General features: G+C 35.7%; 1 protein-coding gene across 2 annotated transcripts in view; it reads left to right on the top strand.

Annotated features, from left to right (window-relative positions):
• Positions 1–19,226, top strand: part of LOC137273701 (nonsense-mediated mRNA decay factor SMG7-like) — a 523,786-nt gene that overhangs the window by 391,378 nt on the left and 113,182 nt on the right. The gene's annotated exons all lie outside the window — the stretch shown is intronic.

The raw sequence follows: 19,226 nt of genomic DNA on the forward strand, positions 1-19,226 counted from the left end.
TCAGGCTGACCTTACAGGCACCGTGAACTTTGACACCTTGTGCTACACAATTTTTTAAGTCATAACGTTCTTTTAAGTACCGTTAGATACTGATCGTGTCTTAACATAAATGAGTGGAACATATTACATAAAAGCTCAAATTAACGTTCATCACACATTACTCCTTCCGTGTGAGAGATATTCACTGAGAATGTACGACATAAACACTTCATACATTGCTATATATGTTATTGTTACATTGTCTTACATCATTCTAATCAAAGAGTGTTGCTTACCCTTTTACCTATGTTCGTATGCGAACCTTAAGGTACTCAAAACAATTTAAACATTGCAGCACTCATAACAACTTCAATATAGCTGTTGTTTACTCACCGCTTGTGCTCATCTCCATTGGAATTCAACCTGAGACGTATCCATCGGCAATAAATCTAGTCTATTCCTTCTTCACATATCCAACATTGGATTATCCTCTAAATCCGTGAATCGCTAATACGTTAGGGTATTCTTCGCTTAGATCGTTGTCTGTTGGCAGAAGTTGTGTTTGGCGCCTCTTGCTCGCTTTGCGCTCACACAGGTCTACGTGACACATAGCACCAGCAGCAATGGCATCATGCCGCGAAGAGATCGTCTCCATTCGGCTTGTCCCGGAATAGTGCGAGTTAGAAGTGGAAACATATCTTTTTTAGAAAAAAAATTAAAGCCAACACGTTTTCATTGATTTATACACATTGATCTACTACGATCAGGAATATAATCGTAACTGCATATGTAATAAATAAGCTGTATGGTTAGCGCTCATGAAGTCGCAATAGATTACGGAAGAACGAAGGGCGTGGCCGTGTTTGGCGCGAAAGTCGGAGCCATGTACCGCGTGATCGCGTTACTTCACAACAGTGGATAATTTCTAATCTTACGATGTAATAATGGCTAGAATTACAGTATTTCGGCATAAACATCGAAATTTGAATAAATATATATGTCATATTATTTTCAACGGTGGGAATTGCAAAAACTTGATGTTCTGTGTACACGTCCCTTGATTTGTCTGTCTAAGGACAGTTTATGTACATATCCCCGCCCATAAATTTAATTTCATTAGTCAAAATTGACCTAATTTCTTAATGGTCGTATTTGCACGTGGTGAACAGAATGTGACAGTGAAATGTGTTCAAAAGTGGAGAGCACTGATTTTTTTTCAACGGGTTGATCGACGTACGGGTTTGGAAAGCTGTCAAAAAGAACATCGATATCAAAATACTTTTCAACATTTCTTTCTGTTTATAGTACCTAGTGAATTGTTTGTTGTTTTTACTGTTTTATGTTTTTGCTTCACCATAAACACTGTGAAAGACGTACTTATAAGTATCTGCTCACTTGCGATCGAGAAAATCACGGGAGAAATTCAATGAAATGAGACGAATTTGACAGCGTACTTCAAAGTTTTACTTTATGGATTATAGACTAACAACTAGTCTCTGAAATGAACATATTTTACCGAAAAAAGTTCATAGTGAAAATACTAAAGTATTATACTATAATAACATAATGAAATAGAGCGCTGAGACTTTCTTCATTTGCAGCCTGAAGCTAAGGGAATCTACAATCCATATTTTCTAGACTTACATGGGTATTCTTGGATATATTTGCATCAGGGTCTGTACTTTATGGATTAAATATCAATATTCAGGGCAATTAGAAAACATCTACAGTATCAACTAGTTGCGCAGCTATTAACAGAAGGTGAGTTTTTCTTTGAACTGTCTATATTACTGAGACAACTCGTGTTAGACAGAGCATTGTTCAGCTTTTCTGTCCTACAATGTTTGTTGTGTTTATTTTAAAACAAGAAGAAAAAGGCACCCACACACAAAAACTAGTATTAGAGAGAGACGAGATTTACACAGTTTAATGGACAACTTTAACAAAGGGGACGGGAGAAATAAACCATGCCTATTTTATTTTCAGATGAACACAGGGTTATTTTTGTTTTGCTTTTCCAGAGTATAAGACGTCAGTTGTTTTGTTTGTGTATCTCTGCAGCAATTATTAGTAAGTAAAATCAGTGAATAGTTCCGCTTATGATTATTTTTATGACATTGTGTTCTATTTGTTTTTATTAAATCACACTACATTTTAACACTCGCTGAGGTGTTAAGATTTAGTTGTTTAATGCACACAAATGTAAGAACAAGAACCTACAAGATTTGTTATTCATAAATAAAACACAGAGTCATGAAACCATCAGGTTTCCCCTTTTAAATTTTTTATTTATCACAGTTTAAAATGTAAAATTTTTCTGTGATGACCATGGTCTACCATGGACTTTCATGAGATGACCATGGTCAACCACTGCTTTGAACGAGAACACCATGTTTTACCATGGTTTTGTCTAGGATGACCATGGTCTGCCATGGCAAAAGGGCAATGACCATGGTATACCATGGTTTCTGGTGATCATGATTTGTGATGACCATGGTCCACGATGGTAAAATGGAAAAGACCATGGTCTACCATGGTTACTGGTGACCATGGTCTATAATGACCATGGTCTGCCATGATGACCATGTTAGACCATGGTCTACCATGGTCTAGAAATGTTGGTGACCACGGTTTAGCACGGTAAACCATGGTAATACCATGGTTTACTGTGGTAAGCCGTGGTTGACCATGGTCAACCATGGTGCCATTTCAGCTGGGGTATAATATTGACAAGTTCTAATTTCGATATTGATACCTAAATATTATCATTCTTGCCATTAGTTGTTCATAAGATGAGAAATTATACACTGTTGGTATGATGAAGATGAAGAGATACTCAGTTCCAACTTTCGCGCCAAAACTGCCACGCCCTTCGTTCTTCTGAAATCTATTGCGACTTCAAGAACCGATAACAATAATTATACAGCTTATTTTATTTACAGATGTGATTTATTCCTGATCTAAAGGTTTATATTCACACTTATTTTTTCTTTTCTATCAAAACATTTCTTTACTTGAAACTTGCAACATTCAATATGGAAAGATGCTACCGTTTCCTGGCATGACGCCATTGCTGGTGTCTTCGAGCATGCGAAGCGAGGCAGGAGGTGCCAAATGCAACTTCGCCAACAGACAACGATTCAGGCGATGAATATCACTGATGTATTTGCGATTCACAGATTTCGTGGATAATACAACAATGGATATGTCAAGTACTGACTCAAGATAAAGGAATTGACTACATTAACTGCCTATGGATGCATCCCAAGTTGATTTCCATGAGTGGTACGTAAATAACAACAATTTTGAAATTATTTTGAGTGCCGGAATATGCATATACAAACATAGGTGAAGGGATAAGCAACTCTCTTTGAGGAGAATGACAGAAACATTTTTTGAACACATAGCATTGTATCAAGTGTTGTTTTTAGACAGTGTATGTATCTTAGTCTCAAACAGAAAGTCAGTAATGTGTACTGAATGATCATGTGAACTTTGTGTGAGATGGGACTTACACACTGGCATGGGATGCTGGTGATTTAAAATTTTGAGTTGTGTTATCTGAGCACATGCAGATGGTGTCAAAGTTCAAGGTGCTAGTTTGGAGCTAAGTTTGTTTAGCTTTGATTATAAGCAACACAAAATAAATTCAAATGATAATGAAAAGGGAGATTGCTATAGGCACTTTTAGGGATATTTCATTTTCTCTTGATATCGCCATAAATGTTTAGTCATTTATTTGAGTTGGAAATAGGTTCAGTTAAATGAAGATACGTTTTCCTATATTATGATGTGCTGATTATTTTAAGTGTTGGGAAATGCAGATATTTCAGAATATATTTGGTTATGAATGTAGACTAGTGATTTAGAAGCTAGTTTTGTTACTTGAATAGTTTAATTATATTCAGGTGAAAAATTATCTGAAACAAGTTATATATACTTAACATTTTGAGCAGTTATTATTTTTTTTTAAACAACAAAGTTTCAATATTTGCTTTAGACTCTTTGAAAGGGAAAGACAGTGATTCAATGTTGTTTAATTACAATATTTTTCAGATTTCCACTGGACAATTCTGAGGAAATGGTCCTAATGATGTTCTAAAGTTCTACTCGATGATTATATTCCTGAACCAAAGTGTTCACACTTCACACTGAAGACTTGGATTTGATTCGTCACATGAGTACAATGTATGTAGCTCCTCGCTTATGTTCCTTGTCGTGATATTGCTGGAACTCAACTCACTCGGTCACTAACTATTCTTAAGAGCTCTACCTGAAGGTCTTCATGAACTCTTCAGGAAGTATCTTCATGAACTCTTCATGAAGTAGATGTCTCATTTAGTGTTCATGAATTCTTCATGAAGTCTTCATGAAGAATTCATGATCTTTTCGATATTGCGGCTCCCTGTTGAAAAGATAATGAATTCTTCATGAAGTTTCTTCATGAAGAGTTCATGAAGAATTCATGAACATTAAATGAGACATCTACTTCATGAAGAGTTCATGTAGATACTTCATGATGAGTTCATGGATAATTCATGAAATTTATTCATGAAGAGTTCATGAAGATTTCATTAATTTTATTCATGAAGAGTTCATGAACATTAAATGAGATATCTACTTCCTGAAGAGTTCATGAAGACCCCTTGAAGTGTTCATGAAGACTTCCTGAAGAGTTCAGCCTTTTTCTGCAACACAAGTCACATAATCTGACCATCATATGCACGTTGGCAGGCAACATATAAATTCATCACCAATAGATGTAACATAAATTAAATATCAAGCAGCAAAGAGGACACAAACAGAAAACTAGATTTTGATGGGATTTCCTTTTATTCAAATCTTCAGCAGAAACTTCTGATTAATTATTTAAAAACAACACAAGAACCTGTATCCAAACATTGTGCTCTAGAATTAAAGAAGCTGTCATCGATATATACTTGTTCTATCTTTACTACAGCTTGGATGTCAATCAGTCTGTATCCAGGAAAATGAACTTATTAGGAACACCATTTCATGCAGTAGATTGTAATATACAATTTCAGAAAGTGTAATCCCTTCAGACTATACGTTTTTTAAGTAGACAATGAGAGTCACAACCAACAGAGAATTTACAACAGGGCCTAAAATCATCTACCTAGAAAGTTGTACATGGGGCATCACAATTAATCTCAGAAGAAACAGGATGGAAGAACCTTCAGGAAGAGCAGTGGTAACGTCACTGAAGATGCCCACATTGGTTTAAGAATAGTTAGTGACTGAGTGAGTTGAGTTCCAGCAATATCACGACAAGGAACACAAGAGAGGGGCTACATACATTGTACTCATGTGATGAATCAAACCCAAGTCTTCAGTGTGAAGTGTGAACACTTTGGCTCAGGAATATAATCATCGAGCAGAACTTTGTCTTTGCTTTTCAACATTTGCACGATTAGGACCATTTCCTCAGAATTGTCCAGCGGAAATCTGAAAAATATTGTAACCAACAACATTTAACTCATCAAGGCCGAGAGCCGCATATATGCGACAAATTAATTAGCTTCTCACAGCGAGAGCCGCGTATTGGGGGTAATATAAAGCACCTCTTATTCAGCGAGAGCCGCATATTGGGGGTTATGAAAAGCACCTCTCATTCAGCGAGAGATGCGTATTGGGGGTTTTACATTTTAAATTCGTACTGTACCTATAATTTCAATCAATTTAGCAGTAATGATCAAAGGATAGCCTTTCTTACGAGAGAGATTACTTTCTGTGTCAATCAGAAGAACTATTAATGTGTTTTGATAACAATTGCTTGCAATGTCGGGGGCTTATACAGGCAAATGAACACATGTCTTCGAGAAAAGGGATTATGAGATGTTGTTACAGGAGGTACGTGTTTGTTACTCGTCATTGGGAGTGAATAGAAAGATACTATGTTTGCACATTGAATTAATGGTGACAAGGTTACGAAACCTTCTTCTAAATTAAATCATTCATTCATTCATTGTAATAGTTCATATAATGAATTGTATTTGAAATAAACCAAGTTACTAATTTAGACCTAATTCATTTGCGACTATTGATTTTTAAAGTTGACAATAATACATAATCGAATATGAAGTGATAAATCTTGCATCTACTCATAATATACACATATAGTACACATAAACCATACAAAGGTAACTGGGGTATGTTGTTCAAGCTGTTTCATGCTTATTTGAAATGTGATTTTTCAATGCAATTTACATAAGCATTGTGTAAGAAACGTTTGTATTTGATCTCTGTAATTATCTTATCCTGTGTAATGATCACGTGTATCAGATCCATCGTCAATAAAAGGAGAATATATCAGTTACGGAATTGATGCGTATAATCATTCAATCAGACAACACTAAATATATGAACACCTCTTTCAACCTCAAAATAACAGCGCTAGCCTCTGGTCGAATGCATGTCCAGGTAAACTTTTGTCCGGTGACAAGTGTAAAACAAACTTATGCGCTGTTACATCATTGGACAACCTGTTTTGCGGAGTCACGCCCATTGCCAATCTTCTGAACCTCGTTTGCTTTCAAAACAAATATAAGTATGCCCATCTTCATAAATATTTGGGGAGATTCAACTACAAGTGTATACATCACAATAAATCAGTATCGTGTTACTTTTTTTAATTCTATAATACATGTACTTGAATTATGATATTTATTCATAACAATGAACAGGTTATATTGAAATGTTGAGCAAGCCATTATGTTTGATGTACAAATAGTGTGCGCAAAAAGTATACGCAAATAAATACTATCTCTACTCAATGATTGGATTGTTTATCTTGGGTAAAAATAATCGGACTGTAGCGCTTTGAGCGCTTAGAAAAAATAATAAACTCGTCAAAGCGCTTGTTTGTCCTACGTGTACATTTCAGGCATCCTTACGATTATGTATGTTCACGATACACAAACTTTTTCATGATAGCTAGAGTTGATAAAGCCGAAATCTAGCATATCGATTGGTCAACGATCTAACCAATAGTCAATCTGTATCCAAGCTGTCTAGTGACCGAACGTACTCTTCAGAAATTTAGCCCACGCCCCATCACCTGTCATTTCCAATGTGACAGGTATCTCATGATACGATTGGTCATAGATAACAAATCAGGGACTATATTGAACAGTTAAGATGCAAAACGTCCTATTCGGGAACTTTGATGATGCCCATCCCATGACCCTTTGTCTTATGTATGTGCAAGGAATAGCATTATACAATATGTATGCATGTATGTTCGTATATTTTCTGCGTTAAATCTAGATGAACCAAAGCGACAAACTGTGAATCTGTTATATGTAAGTCACAGACTAGCTTATTAGTGCTTTCCTTAAAATATTCAGTATACACTAGAAATGTATCAACGAAAACGCTTCTTTCATAGATTATTATGCATGTGCGTAAATTTGTCTTTACTGCCATTGACATAGATGTTTTGAACAATTTAATCTCTCACAATGATATGAGAGGGACATCATTTGGTTTAAGTATGTCTTACATACAATGAAACGGACTGGCAAACGTCGAGACATCAAATGCAGATGTTCAAGCTGTGATGTGTTTTTGTGCGTTGACTGTTTTGAGGCCTACCATAAAGACTTGTTCCAGGGACGATAACGCTTTATGCACTAGTTGTGTTGTACAAATGGTACCGTATACCATTCTCGTCAGTTGTTGGGCACAATGTGTGAAGCCCGCGAGATACTGCTGGAATATAGCTAAAATCGCTGTAAAACTAAATTCACTCATTCTCTTCAACTGTTGCATTTCAGTCGTTATTGTTTCACATTTCCAAAATACTAAGACATGTGTGTTCACCATCTGAGAACGAATACACTCATCATAGTGTCAGTCTACTCCCATATGTCTTATGTGTTTCTTTCATACATCATTACAGAAACTGATGTTATGTTTACAATACACAAATTGTTGCATCATAGTTGATACAGCCGAAACACAACATGGTCACTGGTCAACGATAAAGCCAATAATCAATCTCTACCCTATCACTTTGAGTGTCCAAATGTGCTCTTCAGAAATTTAGGCCACGCCCCATCACCTTGCCCTTCCTATGTGACAGGTTCTCACGATACGATTGGTCAAAGTATCAGCCAATATAATGAGTAACTGCGATATAATGCGTTACATTCGGGATATTTTATCCCTTCACATGACGGGAAGCTTTCTTTAGCATCGAGTAATGATAAATGTATCATGCAGTATGTATGTGTATGAATGGTGATGTATGTTTGCAGGGTTAAGTTAAGATGAACAAAGTGACAAACTATAAATCTCTATATGTTCCATGTTACTTACACACCTATTGATACTTTCCTTGAAATAGTCAGTAAGCACGAGCAATGTATTGGCAAAGAAACTAGACGATTATAATGTAAGCCCCCCTCTTTTTAAACTCTATTACAAATATATTATAATTCAGTAAATACGATGAGAGAGACAGGAGGAATTTGTATATTTGTTCATCTCGTACCCACAAAGACCGTGTAGGTGTTGATAAAAATACAGCACACACTGGCAAAGGGGTATGAGAGATACATAAATTACATGAAATGCTGTAATATATGTACTCATATCGGCCTCTTTCCCATTTACATCTTTACGACACAATTAAATAATCAGTACTTGTTTGTGAGACTAGACAGTTTCCTGTCATATCCGAAACCTGCCAGGGAAATCAGGCATGATTAGCACTAATTAGCCTCGTCGCAGCAATCATGCAGTCAGCGAGGGGTGCCAGGTGTTGGGCAGTGGAGCGGCTCCAGGGCTTAATGAGTTAATCACAGTCTTACCATTTCGAAGAGTCTAAAGCAAATATTGAAACTTTGTTGTTTAAAAAAAATAATAATTGCTCAAAATGTTAAGTAGATAGAACTTGTTTCAGATAATTTTCTCAACTGATTATAATTAAACTATTTTAAATGATTTATGTAACTGAACCTATTTCCAACTCAAATAAATGACTAAACATTGTGGCACATTCACATTTAATTTACAATTGGTAATTATTCCAAAACTGAATGCAAAAACGACAGAGAGAAAATGAAATATCCCTAAAAGTGCTTATAGCAATTATCTCCCTTTTCATTTGAATTTATTTTGTTGCTTATGATCTAAGCCAAACAAACTTAGCTCCAAACTAGCACCTTGAACTTTGACACCATCTGCATGTGCTCAGATAACACAACTCAAAATTTTAAATCACCAGCGTTACATGGCCATGTGTAAGTCCCATCTCACACAAAGTTCACATGATCATTCAGTACACATTACTGACTTTCTGTTTGAGACTAAGAGACATACACTGTCTAAAAACAACACTTGATACACTTCTATATGACTAAAAAATGTTTCTGTCATTCTCCTCAAAGAGAGTTGCTTATCCCTTCACCTATGTTTGTATATGCATATTCTGGCACTCAAAATAATTTCAAAATTGTTGTTATTTACGTACTGCTCATGGAAATCAACTTGGGATGCATCCATAGGCAGTTAATGTAGTCGATATCTTGCATCAGTACTTGATATATCCATCGTTGTATTATCCACGAAATGCGCGAATTGCAAATACATTAGTGATATTCATCGCCTGAATCGTTGTCTGTTGGCGAAGTTGCATTTGGCGCCTCCTGCCTCGCTTTGCATGCTCGAAGACACCAGCAATGGCGTCATGCCGGGAAACGGTCGCGTCTTTCCGTAACGAATGTTGCAAGTTTGAAGTAAAGACATTTTTTGATAGAAAAGAAAAATTAAGTGTAGATATAAACCCTTAGATCAGGAATAAATCGTGTCTATAATAAAATAAGCTGTATGATCATTGTTGTCCGTTCTTGAAGTCACAATAGATTTCGAAGAACGAAGGGCGTGGCAGCTTTGGCGCGAAAGACGGAACCGAGTATCTCGCAATCAAGTTACTTCATCATACCAACAGTGTATAATTTCTCATCTTATGAACAATTAATTGCAAGAATTATAATATTTAGGTATCAATATCGAAATTAGAAGTTGTCAATATACATGTCGTATTATTGTCAATGGCGGGGATCCCGTAAAAAGATGTTCTGAGTTCACATTCCTTTGTCGATCATAACGTGGAAGAATAGTTTATGCACATGTCCCCAGTCATTAGTCTAAACTGACTTAGTTTTAGGGTCATAATGTGCTGGACAGGGAGTGTGACAGTGACAGTGGAATGTGTTCTAAAATCGAGAGCATTGAATGTTTTCAATGAGTAGATCTACTTGCGGGTTTAGAAAGCTGCCAGAAGCATGGCGATATCAAAATATTTTTCCACATTTCTTTATTTCTAGTACTGAGTCGACTGTTTTTTTGCTTCATTATAAACTTTGCGGAAGACGTTCTTACGATAGTAAAGTATCTGCATGCATGGCTGATCGTGAGCAATCACTTGAGAAATTCAATGAAATGAGACGTTTATCCCAGAAAACTTTACTTTATGGACTAAATATGAATAAGAAAGACAAGTAGAAAACTTCCACAGTACCAACTTTTTACGCAGCTAATTTAAGAAGGTTAAAGTTTTACCTTGAACTGTCCCTTTGTTACTAAAACAACAACTGTTAGGCACAGAGTCGTTTAGCGTTCTTTCATGCATTGTTTGTTGTATTTATTATGAAACAACAACAAAAGTTACTAGACAAACACTAGTAATGCCATGAGAGACAGGATTTACAGATAATTTAAACTTAATTAAATACATGCATGTTGAAAGTATGTGTATGCCTCATCTGTAATCGTTTACATTACAACTTTTCTATCATGAATAATAGTATTGTAACTTGCGATATTTATTCAGTATTTTTTTTTAATGTAGTTTACTCTGGAAATTTGTAGTGAATAAGATTAGACTTACTTCATGAACAAAAACTTCATGAAGTAACATATAACTTCATGAAGCATGAAATAACTTCATGAAGTTGAAGAAGTCTTCATGAAATGTGTCTTCATGAAGTAACATAAAAAACTTCATGAAGTGTGAAATTACTTCATGAAGTTGACGAAGTCTACATCTATCTATGGTCAAGACTGACGTGTCTTTGTCTCATCCCCTCAAAAAATGTCGGGATTCGTTTTTGTGTTTTATTCATATGTTCTTTTCTTACTATCAAAAGTAATCTCTGATGAATACGACATTCTACATGCCACGTGTTCTTTTTATTTGGGTTGCTATTTACGTCAGTAAACACCTTCTTTGTAAACATATGATCACTGTATCGGTAGTGGGTCTAGAGGCACCCTGGGTCAAAATTTCAAGTAAGAATAAGCACCATCTCGTTGGCACTTTCTATCGTGCTGATAAGAGCAATGCATATTGGGATTTAATTGACATGTCAATAGGTAATGCAGCAGACTTGGACTTAGACATGATTGTTGTAGGAGATTTTAATATTGGCTCTCTCACTTGTCATAAACAACTTGTCATATAGAGTATTTACAAGCAACTTATAGCCTAAGACACATTATATCTGAACTTACTAGAATCACGGAACACTCTAGAACATTAGTTGATCTAATCTTTGTTTTAAACTATAATGATGTATGTTCTTCTGGTGTGACTGACCCAGTCTTTGTTAGTTTGAAAAGCTGCAAACCTCACATCTCATGTTTCAAGAGAAAGATTTACAATTATTCATTATTTGACTCGGATGGATTATTCTCTTATTTCGATCAGATTAATTGGCAAGAATTGTTGGATATAACCGATATCGATTCTTTAGTGAACAGGTTTACAGATTTTTTATTACATGCTTGCGATAGATTTATTCCAAATAAAACTGTAACAGTTAGAAACAGAGGTAAAGCATGGATGACAGCTGAAATACGAAAACTAAGTCGTAAACGTAATCGCAAACATAAGATTGCCAAACCAAGAAATTCTTCCACTGACTAGAAATTGTTTAAGAATTTAAGAAATAAAGTGGTATCAGCTGTAAGGAAATCAAAAGAAATATATTTTCAGAAATTAGACAATATTATCAATGATAATTGTGATAGTAAGACATGGTGGCGTCTGATAAAATCTTATCTTAGAAGAAAGGAAATATGTATATCATTTTCACCTATATCACCCGAAAATATAATATACGAGGATCCAGAATCAATCAATCAAGTAGATTAGACTGTATTGAGTTATCACAGCGCGATGTCCAAGACATATTGCTTTCTCTTAACACTAGAAAAGCTACTGGTCCAGACAGAATTGGAAATACCTTTCTTAAGCTCATTGCTATTAAATTATCATTTCCCCTGTGTGAGATTTTAACAAATTGCTTCACGCAGCGGTTTTTCCAAAGATATGGAAAAAGGTATCAGTAATTCCTCTACACAAGAAGGGTTCAGTAAATGAATGTGGCATCTACAGACCTGTCGCCCTTTCCAGTTGCATATCTAAAGTTTTCGAAAAGTGTGTTCGGAAATACTTGTTTAATTATTTTAGAGATAATAATATCATTAGTACAATGCAATTTGGATTTATTCCTGGTGATTCTACAGCTTATCAGTTAACGGATTTTTACAATTTTATTGCAAGTGCTTTGGATAAAGGTAAAGAAGTAAGAGCAGTGTTCTGTGATCTGAAGGTTCTTGTGTGAATATATCCAATCAACTAAAAGTTATAACACTTATTTCTAATGAGCAACTGAAGAACTAAATATGATAACACCTATGCGTAAAAAGGAATGTGTGAAGTACTGATTAAATGTTCAAACTTTTTGTTGATGAATTTCTGGGAATTTAGCTAAATTTACTAACTCCTAGTATCTAAATGCTAACTCTGCTAATGTTCTACACCCAACTAATACCACACTAATCTAATCTTGAAATGTCTAACTTCTAACTTTCTTTACTAAAAAAACCCAACTGATTGTCTAAACTAAAATATAAACCTAACCTAACTCAAAACGTCTGTCATCTGCGATGTTGAAAAAACAACTAAAAAAATGTTTAACATTGAATCTGGGATTCTGTAAGTTCACTCGCAAGTAAATCTCGTGCAGTCAGTGTTTATGGAATGAGGGAAATGGATGTGTTCCTATGAATGTTTGTTTATTCCTCTATTATTCTTAATATAAATTAATGACCTTGTGGATAATATTGATTGTAACATACGTCTTTTTGCTGATGACACATCTTTGTACATAATAATAGAAGATCCTGTTTTAACAGCAAACAGTCTTTATGACGATTTACATAAAATATCAACTTGGGCGAATAAATGGCAAGTGAAATTCAAAACAAAAAAAACCGGAAACAATTCAATTTAGCAGAAAACGGATTGCCAGCCCCTGGGGCCCCCATTATTTATGCAAGGGATTCCTATAAATGAAGTTGATGAACATAAACACTTAAATCTTATAATTACACGATGCCATTTAGAAATGCAACGTATGTCATATTTGGGATTTCACTTTCTTAGTAAAGTACAAATTCTAGTACTTTTTTCGGTTGAGTCCAATCCGGGAATCGAACCCGCACCCTCAGTGTGCTGGCGATTAGGTGCCTTACTCTGAGGGTGCGGGTTCGATTCCCGGATGGGACTCAACCGGAAAAAGTACTAGAATTTGTACTTTACTAAGAAAGTGAAATCCCAAATATGACATATGTTAAATCTTATATTTCAAAAGGATGCTAATTGGGCTGCTCAAATAATAATATTGTAGATAGAGTTACTCCTGTGATAAACTGCTTGAGAAGTTTGAAATATCGTTTATCACATAGGTCACTTCAGATTATGTACTAGTCTTTCATTCTGCCGTTATTTGACTATTGCAGTCATGTTTGGGACAACTGCACCGCTGCTCAGACTACCACTATAGAAATATTACAGTTAGATGCATTAAGGACAATTTGTGGGGCAACAAGAGGAACAAGCCATAACAAACTATATGCAGAAACTAAGTTCATTCCTCTTATTGAGAGAAGACGTATACAAAAATTAACCCTCTTCCATAAAATGATAAACGACAAAGCACCAGACTACTTATGTACTCTTGTCCCAGACAGAGTTTCGGCCAGTAATTCTTGCAACTTAAGAGATTCACCAAACTTAAAAAACATTCGCATAAAAACAACTCTTTATTCAAGATCCTTTTTACCAAGTACAGTAGATCTTTGGAATGCTTTACCAAATGACGTTAAAATGATACAATCCCCAAAATCATTTATTGAAACAATAACCCCACAACCAGGACATACATTTGGATTTGATGTGAATTATGGAAGTCGATTTTGTCAAATTATTCACTGCAGGCTTCGTCTAGGCTGTAGTTATTTGAACTGTCATAGATTTGAACGACATCTTTCAAACGATCCTTCCTGTTTTTGTGGCGCTCCTCGTGAAGATACCCAACACTATCTACTTGTCTGTCCTAATTACACTGTACTAAGAAATGATGCAGAATATTACAAACATGGATACAGCTTAAAGACAATCTTATATGGAAATAGTGAATTATCTGATCTTGATATTCTAGCCATCTTAAAATCTGTCTACCTCTTCGTCATTGATTCTCGTAGATTTGATACTAAATGTGGTTGAGAATTACTAGCTCTAAGAAATATGTTGGTTGTTTTTGAAACATTACCCATTAACTAGTTTCATGTTCATTTACCTTGTGGTTTGTCATGTGACTATCCTGTATTAGAACTTTGGTTATTTACTTTTGTAAACTGCTTTGGAGAGGCATTAACATAAGCTTCTAGCTTGTTTGCCAATCCATTCATTTCTCACGAATAAATATGTTTAAACAATATGCTAAATCATTTTTACCCAGTACCATTGAACTTTGGAATACCTTACCTGAAGAACTCAGACTTATACAATCACCAAGCGAATTCAGAAACAAGATTACACCATATTGTAATACTTCATTCGGTTTTGATATCAATACTGGAAACAGGAACTGTCAAATAATTCACTGCAGACTCCGACTGGAATGCAGCGATTTATATGCCCATAAAGTAAGTAGATTTATATCTAACAACCCAACATGTACATGTGGTGCTGCCTCCGAGGACACCCTTCATTATTTTTTTGCATGTCCAAATTATGATGCCATAAGAAAGAATTTATTCTATTTCAAACATGGTTATAACATAAATGATGCCCTATATGGTAATTTAGAGTTATCTATTGCTATAAATCATGACATTATTAAATCTGTCCATGCCTTTATTACCAGTTCAAAACGCTTTAACTAAGTGTAAGTCTATATCTAGCCCTTTGAAGAACTACAAGTATTTGACGAACTATAAGTGTTTTACATGTGTTTTGGTTGTATGGAAGTTTATATTCATGTAGGTTGTATGCTTATTGTTATTATATAATGTACCTTTGAAATACTACTATGAAATGTATGTCGCATAATGTTTGATTTCTTTCTGGAGAGGCATTAGTATAAGCGGATTGCTTGTTTGCCGATCCAGTTCTGTACAATGTAGCGGAAATAAATATGTTTAAACCAGACAATGGCAAATTACTTTCAATCAAGAACTTATTAGTGTTGTATTGTTTGGCATAGTGAACAATTATCTGTAACCTTCGCCAAGTCGACATTTTTTGGGGGGCCGACATGACGATGGAGGTCACCAATAATGCCACTATGAGAAAGGAGAATGTCAACTCAACAAATGGAGCAAAATGCATACAATTCGATGATGCAAAACAGGGGTATCTTGTGCTATCTTCCACTCTAAGTTTCTGATTATGCTTGCTTATTCTTTGTTTTTTCTTTGGCGGTATATCAGACTCCGCCATGTTGCTGGACTTTTCGTACCCATCTGGGTTATCAATAGCATTCAGAAAAACTTTGGGAAATGTCATCATTGACACACTTATCTTATACTGAGATATCCAAAGATCACATGCTACATATCTAAATGTTGTAAGGGTGTAATGTAAAAAATTAGTAGATTTTGCAGTTCAAGATCAGAGTTACTCCGCCCATGTTGGAGTAGTTGGCATGTCTGCAACAGCCTGCTGTCAATCGTGGAAAAGGAATCCACTTACCATGGTTTATGTTCTTCCCACCCTCCACCCCCTTGTTCGTATCGCATAACTGGCCTCCACACTATTTTTGGTGTTCTCTTCTCCATCATTATTGTGTTATTTTAGCATATCACAGCCCTCCTTGTGTTATTTTTCGGTATCGTTGTATTCTTTACCCATCATTACCATGTTATTTTAGTGCATCAATGGCCTCCTCATGTTTTTTTAGTGTATCACTGACCTCTTCATACTTGTGTTGTATTCCATCAAGCCAATTACCGTATTGTTTAAGAACATTACAGGCCTCATGTTTGTTTTATATTTTCAGTTTTCAAAATGTTTTCTTTTTAGCACTTGTGTAAATAGACCCCCTTGGTACTGCCTCCTGTTCATCCGATGAAGGAGCAAGCATACACTCAGAAACAGTCATGCCCGGGGTAGAATAGGCCTTCAGCAACCCATGCTTGCCATAAAAGGCGACTATGCTTGTCGTAAGAGGCAACTAACGAGATCGGGTGGTCAGGCTTTCTCAAAACAAACCGTCCTGGGTGCTTGGGCAGGCGGCAGTTTGCAACGCTGCATATAAATAGAGAGTGCTACATGAGGTCTCATTACATATGAATTATACCCAGCTGAAATAAGCATGAAAAAAACATGGTATACCATGGTAGACCATGGTTCACAGACCATGGTTTCCATGGTCTAGCATGGCTTACCACATCTGGTAAATGGCACCACAGTTTACCATGGTAAAATAAGACCATGGTCTACCATGGTCAACCATGGCAGAATTAGACCATGGTAAGCCATGGTCTACCATGGCAGCAAGACCATGGTGGCGGTAAATGGCACCAAAGTTTACCATGGAAAAGAAAAGCCATGGCATACCATGGTCTACCATGGTAAACCAGAATAAAATAATACCATGGTGGACCATGGTCATCCATGGCAAAAATAGACCATGATTAACCATGGTCTACCATGGTAACAAAACACCATGGTGGTAGTAAATGGCACCACAGTTTACCATGGTTAAGTAAAACCATGGTCTACCATTGCAGAAAGAGACCATGGTGTACCATGGTTTGCCATGGTAAAAGGAGACCATGGTGTACCATGGTGTACCATGGATTACTACTGAAAAAAATGAGACCATAGTAAGTACAGCATGTTCGTTAGATTGTACAACAGTTTACCATCAGAATAACCTTTGGCTGTTGAGACCATGTTGAAAACCAACCATATCACACCACAACCTACATAGAAAATTGATATAGCACTAACACCATGGCATAGAAATCAATTACAATATCAAATATTAAAGAATTAACATAAAAAAGACCCATGCACTGAAAACAAACTGTTTACATTATGAAGACAAAGTTTATTACGAACATTGCCTCAGATCTAAATGAAAGACAATTTGACGATAGCTGTTGGAAAGCTCACAGGGATTGTGGGATATCCTGTGCAGCTAGAATTATAAATCCAGTTACACTGCTGAGGACAAATGGTATGTGGACATGTTCATCTTTTTTCAGAAGACATTATTATTTATTATTTAAAAACAGAAACGGGATGTCCTTCAGTCTGTATCCAGGAAAATGAACTCTTTCGGGACATTTCATGCAGTAATATACAATTTCAGAAATCCCATTAGACTATATGATTTAAAAGTAGACACAATAAGAGTCACGACCAACACAGAATTTATACGAGTGCCCCAAATCATCTACCTGGAAGTTGTACAGGGGGCATCACAATTTCTCTCAGAGGAGACAGGATTATACACACATGTTGGAAGAACCTTCACGAAGAGCTGTGGGGACATCACAGAAGATACCCACATTGCTTCAGGGATAGTGCATGAGTGAGTGAATGACTGAGTTTAGATTTGCTCCACTTTTAGCAATGCTCCAGCAATAGCACGGCGACAGACACCAGAAAGGGGCTACACACACTGTACCCAGGAGAGGAATCGAATCTAAGTCTTCAGTTTGAAGAGCAAATGGCTCTGGAATATAACTTAATCTTCAGCGTTTCAACATTAGTACCATTTCTTCAGAACTGTCCAGTGGAAATCTGAAAAACACACAAACAACATTTAATAACAGTGTTTCCCCATTTCAAAGGTTCTTGTGTTGTTTAATTGTATATTTATAACTGCTGAAAAAATGTTAAGTATTTTCCCATACTTCGGATATTTTTTCACCTGAGTGTTATACTAAATCATGTTATTTAAAAACATTTCTATACATTAATGACTTTGAATCACTTTCTTTTAATGTGAAAAGTGTATATCAGTAGCAAAACATGCAATAGAAGTTAAAACACAAAACTGGCTTCCAAATCACTTGTCTACATTCATAACCAAATAGTGTGAATATAATATTCTGAAATGATGAATAAAATTTCATAATACTTATAATAATCAGCACTATCATAATATTGATAAAAACGTATCTCAAAGTATTTGAACCTATTTCTACGTTAAATGAATGGCAAAATGTACTGTCACATTCAGTATTGGTTTACAAACAGCAGTTATGACAAAGCTGAATACAAATTTAGAAAGAAAATGGAATGTCCATGAACGTGCCTATAGCAATTACCTCCCTTTTATGATCATTTGAGTGTATTTTATTGTGTGTGTAATCTGAGAACAAACGGAATCTTTCAGGCTGACCTTACAGGCACCGTGAACTTTGACACCTTGTGCTACACAATTTTTTAAGTCATAACGGTTTTTAAAGTACCGTTAGATACTGATCGTGTCTTAACATAAATGAATGGAACATATTACATAAAAGCTCAAATTAACGTTCATCACACATTACTCCAGTTTGAGAGATATTCACTGAGAATGTACGGCATAAACACTTCATACATTGCTATATATGTTATTGTTACATTGTCTTACGTCATTCTAATCAAAGAGTGTTGCTTACCCCTTTACCTATGTTCGTATGCGAACCTTAAGGTAATTCAAAACAATTTAAATATTGGGGCACTCAAAACGAATTCAATATTGCTGTTGTTTACTTACCGCTCGTGCTCATCTCCATTGGAAATCAACCTGAGACGTATCCATCGGCATAAATCTAGTCTATTCCTTCTTCACATATCCAACATTGGATTATCCTCTAAATCCGTGAATCGCTAATACGTTAGGGTATTCTTCGCTTAGATCGTTGTCTGT

This window comes from Haliotis asinina, chromosome 2, assembly GCF_037392515.1.
Source record: "Haliotis asinina isolate JCU_RB_2024 chromosome 2, JCU_Hal_asi_v2, whole genome shotgun sequence".
NCBI classification, from domain to species: Eukaryota; Metazoa; Mollusca; class Gastropoda; order Lepetellida; family Haliotidae; genus Haliotis; species Haliotis asinina.